We start from the raw sequence: 12,455 nt of genomic DNA, 5'->3' as shown, positions 1-12,455 counted from the left end.
GATGATTCCTAGTCTAAAACACACACTTTGTGTCATATATTAAAGTTATACTTCAGTCTAAATGTTGGGTGCCAGGCTAAGACATTTCATTACTGGTGCTCAGAAGTGTGGATCTCTTGAACTGTCAACCAGGGCAGTAAGGACTCCTCTTCACTGTATCAGACTCTTTGGTAAAAAAAAATATATATATATATATATATATATATATATATGTGTGTGTGTATGTGTGTGTGTGTGTGTGTGTGTGTGTGTGTGTGTGTGCACCACAGTAAAATGCACTTTCTTCGTGAAAGACCCAAGAAATTATGTTATGTTAAGAAATTGAAAAATATTTACATTATTTACCCCCCCACCCCAAGAAATATGAAAAATACTACAAGTATATTGACACTGCATGCCATCACACCAATACTACTTGGCAAACTGCTTTTCACAAGGGATGTTCTGCACACATTTTTTTTTCTTTAGTTTCCAATTTTGATTGTGCCGCATTACAATTGTTTGATTTCAAGGAAATATATTTTTCTACAGGCTTCTGCTTTTAAAACACAGGAACGAGGGACACACTCTGATGCTCTAAAGCATTCTTTCAACCAGCTGCATGTTGTACCTATCAAGTGGAATGTACAGTGCCATGGACGTTCCACAAGGTCACTGTTTCACCAAAGGTGTGTTTAGATATACAGTATGATGAGTATGGCAAGCCAAGTGATAAATTAGAGACACCGCTAAATATTTGAAGGTTTCCCGAAATAATTTTAAGGTATCAAAAATAGATATAGAAATCATTATCTTGAAATAAAGATAAATAAGATTTGTAGAATTCATTTTAAGATATTTGTAAATCAATTAGAGAGATCAAAACAGGAAAAAAGGTATCTCAAATTGATTTACAGATATCTTTAAATAATATTTAGATATGTGTAATTTATGTGGATTTTACTGGAAAGGTAGGCAAACTCGTGATTTAGAGATATATTTAAATGAACAGGAAGTCATTACAGATATCTCCAAATGTCTTCCTGTCAAAATGCTCTGTTTTGAACAGACTTCCTGTCTATTTAGCAATATCTTTAAATGAACATGAAGTTATTTCAAGATATCTTAAAATGATTTAGAGATATCTTTAATGGACAGGAAGTCATTTAGAGATATCTTTAAAAACCTTTATACTTTATTTAAAGAGATGTTAAATTGCATTTTAAGATATCTCTAAATGACAGTTTGGCATACGACACTAGAAAAATCCATATGGTTTACAGATATATACATATTATTTAAAGATATCTGTAAATAAATTTATGTCATGTTTACAAAGCTCTAATTGATATTTATATCTTAAAAACTGCACAATGCAGATATCTCAAAATGTTTTGTTTTTTCAATTTGATATATATTAAAATGTTTTACAGATATCTTTAAATATTTTAAGATATATTAAACTGCATTTTAAGATATTTCTAAATAATAAGTTGGCTTGGCATAGATGAGTAGCATCTATTCTGTACAATATATTTAGAATGAGGTGATTGTTTTTTAAAGTGCAATATATTTATTTCTGCTCTAAATTGATAAGCGCATTGTTATGTAAAATTTGAAGCATTAAACGAATAAATGTTATTTGTAAGCAACAAAAGTACATCACAAAAAAAGTAAGAAAATATATACGTGTGTTCTGTTGAAAACCTGTGTGTATTGTCTTCAGTGAACTAGGGGAGAGGTTGGTTTTAAGTGTTTTTATTTTTTTTACTTTTTCAGTCCTTTGATTAGAGAGCTCTCGTCTTAAATATTGTATAGCTATACATAAAGGTTGTAACATAGCGCAACCTTCAAAAAAATAAGTGTGGTCTATTTAAAAAAAAAAACTGCCTCTTTTGCTACAAGGTGTCCCTTTTTGGTCTCGTTGGGAGATTGAAATCACGGGAGACTGGGTTTGATGGACTCAGGTTTAAAAGACAGAGACATATGGTAACTGCGTTGGCTCCACTGTGAGGATTATTTTACTTAAATTGACTTAAGAAAATACTTAAATCTGAAATTAAAACCCTTATAGATGTATCAAACACACATATAAGTCATGTTTATCATGAAGTTATAATGTATCTTTTTTAAAAATATATATATTCAAGCGATTGAGATTTGACAGGGCTGTTTTTGAAAATGACAACACATGCTGTCATAAACTCTCCAATAGCTACATATTTCTCATTTGCTATTTACATCCATCACTGCACCATAGCTTTTTCTTTTGCTGTATATTTTATTAACAATGATGTTGTAATTGTTTGCAAAACGATTTAACAAAGATTTGAATAGACCGATGTAATACAGTTCCCACTCTGTTTGCACGGCAATCAAAAGGTTAATGAATAAATGAAAAAAAAATACATAAATGCATCAATATATAACGAACAAAATGAAATAAATACATAAACTAAATAAATAAATAAATAAAAAGCGAAATACATTACATAGACGACTTTATTTATTTATTTACCAATTTAATTTGTTTTTCATTTTGGCACAATCTTTTCACTCTGGTACTTCTCATTAGCGTCAATCACACTGGAAGGGTGGGACAATACCATTGGTGCGTTCGATTATCTACTATAATAACAAACCTTCGGCTGTAACGAACCTAGGGCCATATTTATAAATCATGCGTAAAAATGTTACTGAAATTGTTCGTACGCAGAGTTTAGAATGTTCGCACGCAATTAAATTCTGATTTATCATTCTTGCGTACGGCACTCGTACGCACGTTTTTAAGTAATAGTTGTTGATAAATCTCAATGCTACTATATGGTTTTGCATGTGGAATTTGCATTGACAACGCCCCCCAATTAACCATATATGGTAAACTTAACCATATAAAGTAATCTATTGAAGCTACATGTTTCTGGATTGATATTACGATGGCTAGCGGTACTGATGCCGAGACAGCTAATAATATCAGCAGTACAGTCAAAAAAAAAAAAAAAAAAAAAAAACCGTCCTATTTGTTTTGCGCAGCGGCGGACTAACGACACAGAAGAAACAAGCTGCCTTGCATCAGATAGTTACCTCTGTATATGCTGTATCGACATGCAGTCGGACACCGGAAGAAGTAAAAGAAAATGGTTTGACTTGAAAGTTGAAGCAAAAAAAAAACATATAGTTAAATACAGAAAAATGTAACAGCTGCAGGAGTTGGGCAGTTCCACGCAGAACTCTCCCCCCTTAACCCGAGGATTGGTGGCATCATTGGAGAAACAGTGCTGACAGGGGTCTTGAAGGAAGGGAGACACTGACCTTCTGCAGATGGCAAGTGAAGCAGATGCGTCTTTGCCCTCAATGAGCCCTTTATCTTTAACATAAAATGCATTGTGTACGCAGTGTCTTGCGAATAGAACATTTTAAGATGACTCCAAACGAAGTGGCTAAAACAACAGAAACACAATAGAAATGCTTCTAAATGCAATATGTATTTATTTGTGCACACAGAGCAAGAGATGGCAAGGAACGTGTCGTTCACTCCTGTCACAGCAGAAACTGTTGCCTGTCCACTGGAGATGCCAGCCACGTCCTCCACCCGCTCTCCCAGATTTCTGTCAGAGGCTCTGCTGAAAAAAACAGGATGACATCAATTGATAACGTTGTCACAAAAAAGTGACAACAGTTGTTTTGGATGTCATTAATAAAAACATGAGAGCATGTTCATTGTTTTTCACAGCTGGTACAACAACAGCAACAACAAAAAAATAATACATGGTATATTTGTTTTATTAAAATGTTCCATGAGAGTTTGAATGTAGGTAAAATAAAATGTAAAATGAAGTGTTAATTTGTTTTGCTGTAGCTATTACCACACTTAAGGGATTGCATCAAAACTTTGACCCACCCAATAATTACAAATTACAAACCTGTACTTTGTGTGTATTGGTATATATATATATATATATATATATATATATATATATATATATATATATATATATATATATTTATTTGCTTGTTCTACTTGTAAAACACCTGTGGACAGTAGTTTCAAATTCTGGGTTGTAATTTGCAATTAGCGGATGGGTCAAAGTTTAGATATAATCCCAACCTTAAACACAAGATATTGATATGTTTATCGATAGCTAATAAAATTTTATTTCAGACGTTTTTATGATATAATAATTTATTATATCAATATTTAATATATTATGTATGTAGTTATTTTATTTTTCTTTGTTAATCCCGTTGCTGTATGAGAATTCTGATCTACATAAAATTACTATAAAGAAGTGTTTCACTATTTAATTCTCCAATTCATACTGTGTCATTGTTTACAATAATAACAGCAATCAGGTAACTTGAATCTATTTCCCTGCTTAATAAGGGTTTGGCGTCTGTCACAAGTAACTATAAAACTTTTTGGTAAGGGAGCAATCACATCCACCAGCGATAGTAAACAAAAACAAACAATATGATACAAAAAGGTAAAACAACATTAAAAGCAATTGCACGTAATACCAAACGCAGACGTTTGAAACATGACATCACATATCATTACCCTGTTAAATACCCCATTCAGATGGACGCAAAAGAATTTCAACATTACTCATATTATTTTTGAATTAGCGTGATGATGAATGCATTTCTGTTGGTTATTAATGCCACAAAATATGGCCACTACATACTACATACCATTTGACAACTTCTAATTCCGCTATGAGACAGCCGCTATGAGACAGCAGCTGCAAGCCACAATAATACCCTATTGGTCTCAGGCATGGCGTCCTCATTGTCCATGGGGTCTTCTGGTGGTGGGTTCACTTGTGGCCAAGTGCAATATTATGCAGCATGCTGCATGCAAGGAAGGTTTTGCACACCTTCTCTGGTTTATACTGTAGTGTGCCTCCCGAGCAATGCAAACAACCAAAATGTAATTTTAGAATTCCAATTGAGCGCTCCACAACATCCCTTGTGCGAGCGGGTACTGAATTATATCCTCTTTCTTCAGGGGTCTGTGGATTCATAAGTGGTGTCATCAACCATGGCTTCAGTGGATATCCTTGATCCCCTGTAGGGGCGGGGGAAAAAATTGCTTAGAACTAGTGACAAAGTACTATGCTTTTGTGAGGAAGTAAATGTATTACACGTCCTTATATATCATTTACCAATGAGCCAGCCGCCTGTCACTGCTCAATTTTCTTGGCGACTGCGCACACTGCTGTTCTGAAGAATGATGGAATCATGGGTTCTGCCTGGCCACTTAGCCACGACATTTAATAGACAGAGTCGGGCATCACATATAACCTGCACATTAATTGAGTGGTACTGCCTCCTGTTAGGGTATCAAAGGAGAGGTTGCTGTAAAGAAGTACACCAAGGCTTCGTACTGTGAGGGAAGGCAGCAGCAGATAGTTTCCGAGGTTCAGGGCAGCTATATTTAGATTCTTAAGTTGAGTTTTAGATCCTACTAGAAGGAGTTCAGATTTGCTAGTGTTCAGCTGAAAAAAGGCGGCTGGACAGGAGGGAGTTGCAGCAGTCTAGGCGAGAGAGTACCAGGGCCTGGATGAGGAGTTTCACGGAGTAGTTGGTGAGGAAGGGACGAATTCTGCATATGTTGCTCAGGAAGAATCAACAGGTGCGTGTTAGAATGGAGATGTGCTGGGAGTAGGAGAGGCAGATGTCCAGGGTTACTCCAAGGTTCTTGGATGAGGAGGAGAGAAAGAGTGTGGTAGATTCCAGAGGAATGGAGATAGAGAGATCACAAGAGGGGAAAGATAAGGAGGGGAAGAAAAGGAGATCAGATTTAGAGAGGTTGAGTTTGAGTTGATGCGAGTGCATCCAGGAGGAGAGAGCAGACAGACAGGTAGTGATACGAGAGGGGATGGTAGGGTGTGGCAAAGTGGTTTGTAGTGCTCCGGTGTATAGGTGAGTTGAGGTGCTCCAACAAAGGACAAACACAAAGTCTACCGGTCAGGTTTCTTTTAATGCCCTTTTTAAACCGGGTTTCAAATAATAACGCTGGCTCTACCCAGCAATGGGTATTGCCAGTGAAAACTGGACCCAAAATAATAAAGCTGGTTCTACCCAGCAATGGGTATTACCAGCTACAAAACAAAGGGGTTGCAGTCCCGAAATAATAAACACAAAAATACATCTCCAAACTGGGTGCTCTGGTGCAGGTGCGGTGCTCTGAGTGCTGGTGCTCGTGCGCGTTCAGGTCCGGGCTTCTCGCTGCAGCTCCAGCTTCGTATCAGCCATCTGGCAAAACAAACACAATACTCCTCAATGAACCCACACTTCATTCAAGATTCCGTTCTTGTCTCCTCCCATTAATCACAACAAAGGAGACGATTACGGCGTCACGTCCCCCTAAAGTACCCTAAGCCCCGCCCCCTCCGATAGCTAGTTCAATCACGTCTCCTCCAATTCATGACTGAAACTTCGCTCACCGTACTAGGGTGATGACTCCAGGTACCGTAAAGCCACCCTCTTCTTGAATGGCCGGCTCCCGACTGTCCCCGGGATGAACTGCCCAACCATTCAGTAGGAAGCCCCCAGCTCCTGTTGTACAGTGCCCTCACTGGTCGAGAGGGAGATTTTTGATTCGGATTCATTCGCTCTCCGTCACATAGGGTCAGAGGGGAGAAAGGAGAGGAAGATCTGAGCATCATCAGCATAGAAATGGTATGTGATGAGGGGGCCCAGGGAGCGGGTGTAGAGAGAGAGCAGGAGAGGACCCAAGACTGATCCTTGGGGGACTGCTGTTGAGAGAGGGTGAGGTGTGGAGGTTGAGCCACGGCAGGTTACCTTGTAGGTGCTGTCGGAGAGGCAGGAGGAGAACCAGGCCAGATCAGTGCCGGAGATTCCCAGGTCAGTGAGAGAGGATAGGGGAATAGAGTGATCAACAGTGTCAAAAGCAGTAGAGAGATCGAGGAGAATTAGGATAGATGAGAGAGAGGCAGCACGGGCAGAGTTTAGCGAGTTAGTGACAGACAGGAGAGCAGTTTCAGTGGAGTGAGTAGAGCAGAAACCAGATTGGAGAGGGTCGAGAAGATAGCGGTTAGACAGGAAAGCAGAGAGCTGGTGGTGTACTGCCCGCTCGAGAGTTTTAGAGAGGAAGGGTATGAGGGAGACAGGACAGTAATTCTGCACAGAGGTAGGGTTGAGGGTAGGTTTTTTGAGGAGGGGGTGATGGAGGCTTGTTTGAAGGCAGAGGGAAAGAGGCCAGAGAGGAGAGAGGTGTTGAGAAGGGAGGAGATGAAGGGGAGTAGAGCAGGAGCAGCAGCTTGAAAGAGGTGAGTGGGGAGGGGGTCCAGGGCACACATGGTGGGTTTGTGGCCATGGAGGAGGAAGGTGAGGTCCAGTTGAAGCCAGCTTTATGGATAGGAGGGGATGTAGAGAGAGAGAATTTGAAGGAGTGAAGGAGAGGAAGGAATACAGCTGAGTTGGTAGGCTTGGAGAGATGGATATTAAAATCACCTAACAGGACAGTTGGGGTAGACAGAGAGGGGGAGGGAGGAGAGGAGATAGTTGAGTTCATCGAGAAAGTGAGTGAGAGGTCCAGAGGGCCAGTACAGTACAATTAGCAGGAGTTGACAGCGAGAGGTTAGTTGCACACCATGAAATTCAGTGTTAACAGAGAGTGAGGAGAGGTCAGAGGGGATAGAAAAGAGTAAGGATGTAGAGAGAGGACAGGGCAGCAGAAGTTAGTGTTATCAGGAGAGAGCCAGGTTTCAGTGAGAGCAAGGAAATTGAGAGAGAGAGGTGGGAGGCAAGGGCAGAGATGAAATCAGCTTTGTTAGCAGAAGAGTGACAGTTCCAGAGGGCACCAGAAAGACCTCGGGAGGGGAGAGAGTGGGAGGGAGGGAGAGGCAGAGGGATGAGGTTACAGGGGTTAGGGAAGCAGCAGTGGAGGGAGGACAGAGGACAAGAATGAGAGGACAGAATAACAGGGATGTGAGAGACAGTCATAGCAGGACAGGTAGACACAGTAGTGGGAACAGGCGCTGTGGGGGGACAGTCTAGTAGTTGCCGTCTTCCAGAGCGTTGCTAGGTTCGGAATTTCTCCAACAGCCTCTCCTCGTAGGTGTCTATTATACTAACTAGATAGATAAAAGCTGTGTGTGTAAACCAATCAAATTGCAAATCAACCTCTATTCAATTTAACCACACTCACCTGGTACTAATCACAAACAGTAAATCACCTAATTAAAACAACAACACCTTTATAATGTTATTTTGGCACAAATTATCCTGCATAAACATCAACTTTAATTGAGTCAAAATTCTGCAAATCCAGTAAACGTTTTGAAATATGTATTAAGTCTTAAGATTTGAAACATGTATTAAGGATTAGATTCTACAGAAGTGGTATTTGTGGATCTTTCAATCTATTCCAGTCCAGAACCTTGTTCCAACCAGGTCTTCTTGTTGTTTAATTGAACCAAGGGGAGCCTAGAACCATTGCTGTAGCACCTCACATGTTACAATGCTACTTTAGAGACAGTTGTTTGTTATTTTTATCCCATTTTCTATCAGCAATGCTCTATTTCCCCAGCGCTTCTATTTATGACCTGACTGGCTGTTCTCTTGTTTACAGGCACCATATGATGTTGTAAGCTTTCATCTCTCCTGTATATATATTTTAAAACTACATTGTGCCAATTAGATTTTTTTGTTACAAAAACAGCCCTGATTGCAAGGTTTTAGACAGCACTACATTTTAGTTCAGCAGAAACACAATTACCTGTACTAGGTTACAGTATGTTTCTGATCAGCTTCACAGACCAACCAAATGACCCACAAATTGGGATTAAAACCCACAGACCTACAACAGTAATTGTACAACCTGCTAAATAAAATGTATAGGTAAGATTCGATTTAAGGTGAATCTTGGCTGGTTCCCGGCCTCAGTCCTCCAGGTCTGCACAGTTATCAGCCACAAGACGGTCTTGTTTGAGATGGTACATGCTCTCCATTTTATAGGTTCATAACCCAAGTTGCAAATTATGTAATTTTAAATTAACCAATGTTGTTATTTTCTATTTCTTTTATTTACTCAAAATGTAATTTAAATCATTCAGGTCAGATTAATCATTGTCTACCTATTGGGAGCTATGTTTCAGTTCCTCCCTGTTCTATTCACTTTTAAACTGTGTAAGTTAACACCCTGTGGGACCAGAGGAGAGCCTGTACCTTCCAAGTCCTGGATATCAATTTAACAGCACAGGTTTCAACACTGAGGTCTTGGCATCGCTTTTGTTCATTTGTATGAGTAGCATGGTGAAATGTATCACTGAGAAAGGCTTTATCTTCACTTGGCAACAATGTTTAGTTTGTTTCAACAAAATATGAAACTGTTTTCAAATTCAAAGGGAATGCTACCTTACAGAACAGGATGTTTTAAAACAGGTGCATTTCAACAGAAAATTAAAGTGATTAGAACGCAGTTTGTAGATATTACCGTCACAGAGCCACTTCAATCTTACTCAGGAGGAGAATTCAAATCTTGCTGGGAACAAGCTGGTTTATTAGGAGTGGATTGGAAACTATAGAATGTTATAAAATGGGTATTTTAAATACTCTATCCTGATTGGTCAAAACAGGTCACATGGGGGTGTTGCTATTACAGCATATCACCATGGGTTGGCACTTTTTTCAAAAACGGACAAATCACTGGCAGATATCCATACACCTAGAATTTAAAAACAAAAACGCTGACATATTGGAATTTACCGCAATAAACATGACCGACTAGATTTACGTAAATGTTGAACTTTTCGGAAACCGAAGTGTACATGCGATACTGAATGAATCTGAATCCGAGACCAATGATTAATTAAATTAGTGAATACCGATCCCATTTTGAAAATAAATAGTTAAAAAAATCCCTCTTAAACTTTCAGCTTTTAGCAAAATATTTGGATCCCTCTTAAAAGAGACTTTGGTGTTAAAAGATGTTTTGTTGCCGTTGCTCCCGTTGTCCGTTCTTCGGTCTGCCCGCCAGCTACCACCGGACCCACCTCCTTCGCAGCTGTGTGATCTGATGCTGAGCATTTAAAAATTCATCTCGACAGTTCCTGCCATACCTTTTAAATGTGTCCAGGTACGATAGTATCATGTCTTCTGCTGTGCCCTGCATTATTTAAAATTGTTTCTTAACACTGGTTCAGTAGTTCTCCACATTACCAAGCTGTAAATTGCAGTCAGTTTGATAAGTAACCGGGTATTCCATGCAAATAACGTCTTTCTCGCCACTGTGAAGCTGTAGCACATATCTGTTATGGATACCTTCTGTTATTACCTCGGATAACAAAGGATTATTAAAAAAAAAAAAAAAAAAAAAAAAATACACACTTGATACTATTGCAGGTCTTGCGAAGAAGGGTCTGCGTGATTTAAAGGCAATCTTATTTGTGCTGCGTGATTTGAAGGTAGACTTATTTGTGCTGTGTCATGATGAAAATGGGCAGTAATCGTTTACTTGAAAATGTAATGAATAAACCAAGAATTACACAAAGTGTAATGAATCAGAACTGTACCTTCAATGGTAATGTTCAATTTAACATCTGAAATTATGTTTTAATTAATGCATTTTTTTTTTTTTTTTTATGTTTAAGGGACTATTTTTTCTAAGTTCAGGCTGAGGAGGAAGGATATTTAATAAAAAAAAATATATACTTTTTTTGTTAATTAAAACGTGTTTTTTTTTTTTTTTTTATTATTTTTTTTTTTTTTTAGCGTTTTTTTTTTTTTTTGTAGCGTTGGTTGATCCATTTTATAAGCGCAATAAGGCACTTCAGGGTGTGTGTTGTCTCGTGACTTATAACGCACCAGGGGCGAGTGGATATTACAGTATATCCCACACCCTGTCGTGCCTTATTGCTTACAAATACATTGCGAATAGTAATATTGTAAGATCCTGTATTTTGTATCCTTTTGAATAAGTCTGTGTAAGGTCTGATACAGAGAGCTCCTGGTATCAAAAGGTCAGGCTGACCTGCTAAAAGTTCCAAACCTCCCTTATCAGGCAAAAGCATCTTTTTAAATTAGACTCAGAACTGCAAAACATTCTGATCCAGTGAGAGCAGAATGCCAAACTCTATGGAACCGAGTTAATATGCCAGAAGCAATCGAGCTAGATTCGATTATTATCTTAAAAAGAAAAAGTATTTAAATAAGAAACTTAATATAATAACATTCAGTAAATGTATGAGCAGTCCTACGTTTTAATATTAAAGGTTGCATTTGCTGCTAAGCAGGTGCCTAATTAAAAATTAGCCTCTTGCCTTCTGTGTATATCAATGAAATAAAATTACAATTTATAAGAGAATGCTATATTGATGTATCTGAATTAGAAATATATGTTATAAAATAATTTAAAGTTAAACTGTTATACAAGTAAAATAATTATTGTTGAAAGAACATATTAAAAGTTTATTATTGACAAATGATGTGGATGTGTGTGTGTGTGTGTGTGTGTGTGTGTGTGTGTGTGTGTGTGTGTGTGTGTGTGTGTGTGCATTCTTTTGAAAAGTCCAGTATAACAGTAAAAAATAATTATTATAGAGTCTGTGTAATCCTGTATAAAGAGAGCGCACTGGCTTGAGGTCATGCTGACCAAAAAACATCTGTGAAATGAGCCAGGCTTTCCCTTATTTAAGAGCTGCTGCTGCAGAAGCCTGTAACCATGGCAGAAGCAGGCATCTCATTTAATTAGCTTGAAAATTAAGTAATCATTTTTAAAGAGCTAAATGCAGAAGCTAGGTATTGCAAATTAGCAAAAACAAAAAAGTAACAGTTTTTAGACAGAACAATATTTGAAACTAAAAATACCTATTTGATTTTATTTGACTGTGTTGTTACTTAGCATAGAGGTTTTAAATAAAAATATTCTGATCTAATAATCACTCTCTGAAGAGAAATAATATGTTTTAAGTATTTTGATCAAATAAGAAACAGAATATTTAAACTAACAAGTGTTTTTGTTGTTTAAGGCTCTACTGTAATACAAATAGACTGTAAAAGCAGGAGGGAGAATTAGTTCAGTTTCTGTTACAACATCAATTAAAATAAAGAATATAAATGTTTAGTTTATATAAAGGTTTTACTGCAATAAAACACAGAGGAACTGTTAAGTTTGAATATAAGACAATAAAGTGTAAACTGTATTTAATAACTTTAGTACACAGTAAACTTGCTGAAGTAAAACAACTAATTTTGTGATCTCATTCTTACCTGCTTGTAGCAGAGCGGTGCTGTGCATGACATGTGGAACTTGATGGTTGTCAGCCATTTTGAATCCAAAGCCTTTCTATAATGAGTAAAATTAGCTACCGAAATACCTTTTGATATCATAATAAGGGAATATATGGGGTAATGTCCGTTCTTTTCATTATATTATATACATTAATCAAACCTTGGCAGCTGAAGCGAGCATTTCATTTAAATTAGAAAAGTTATCTACAGTATCAGTT

This window comes from Polyodon spathula, chromosome 3 (genome assembly GCF_017654505.1).
Source record: "Polyodon spathula isolate WHYD16114869_AA chromosome 3, ASM1765450v1, whole genome shotgun sequence".
NCBI lineage: Eukaryota > Metazoa > Chordata > Actinopteri > Acipenseriformes > Polyodontidae > Polyodon > Polyodon spathula.
Note: the sequence above shows the minus strand (reverse complement) of the source record.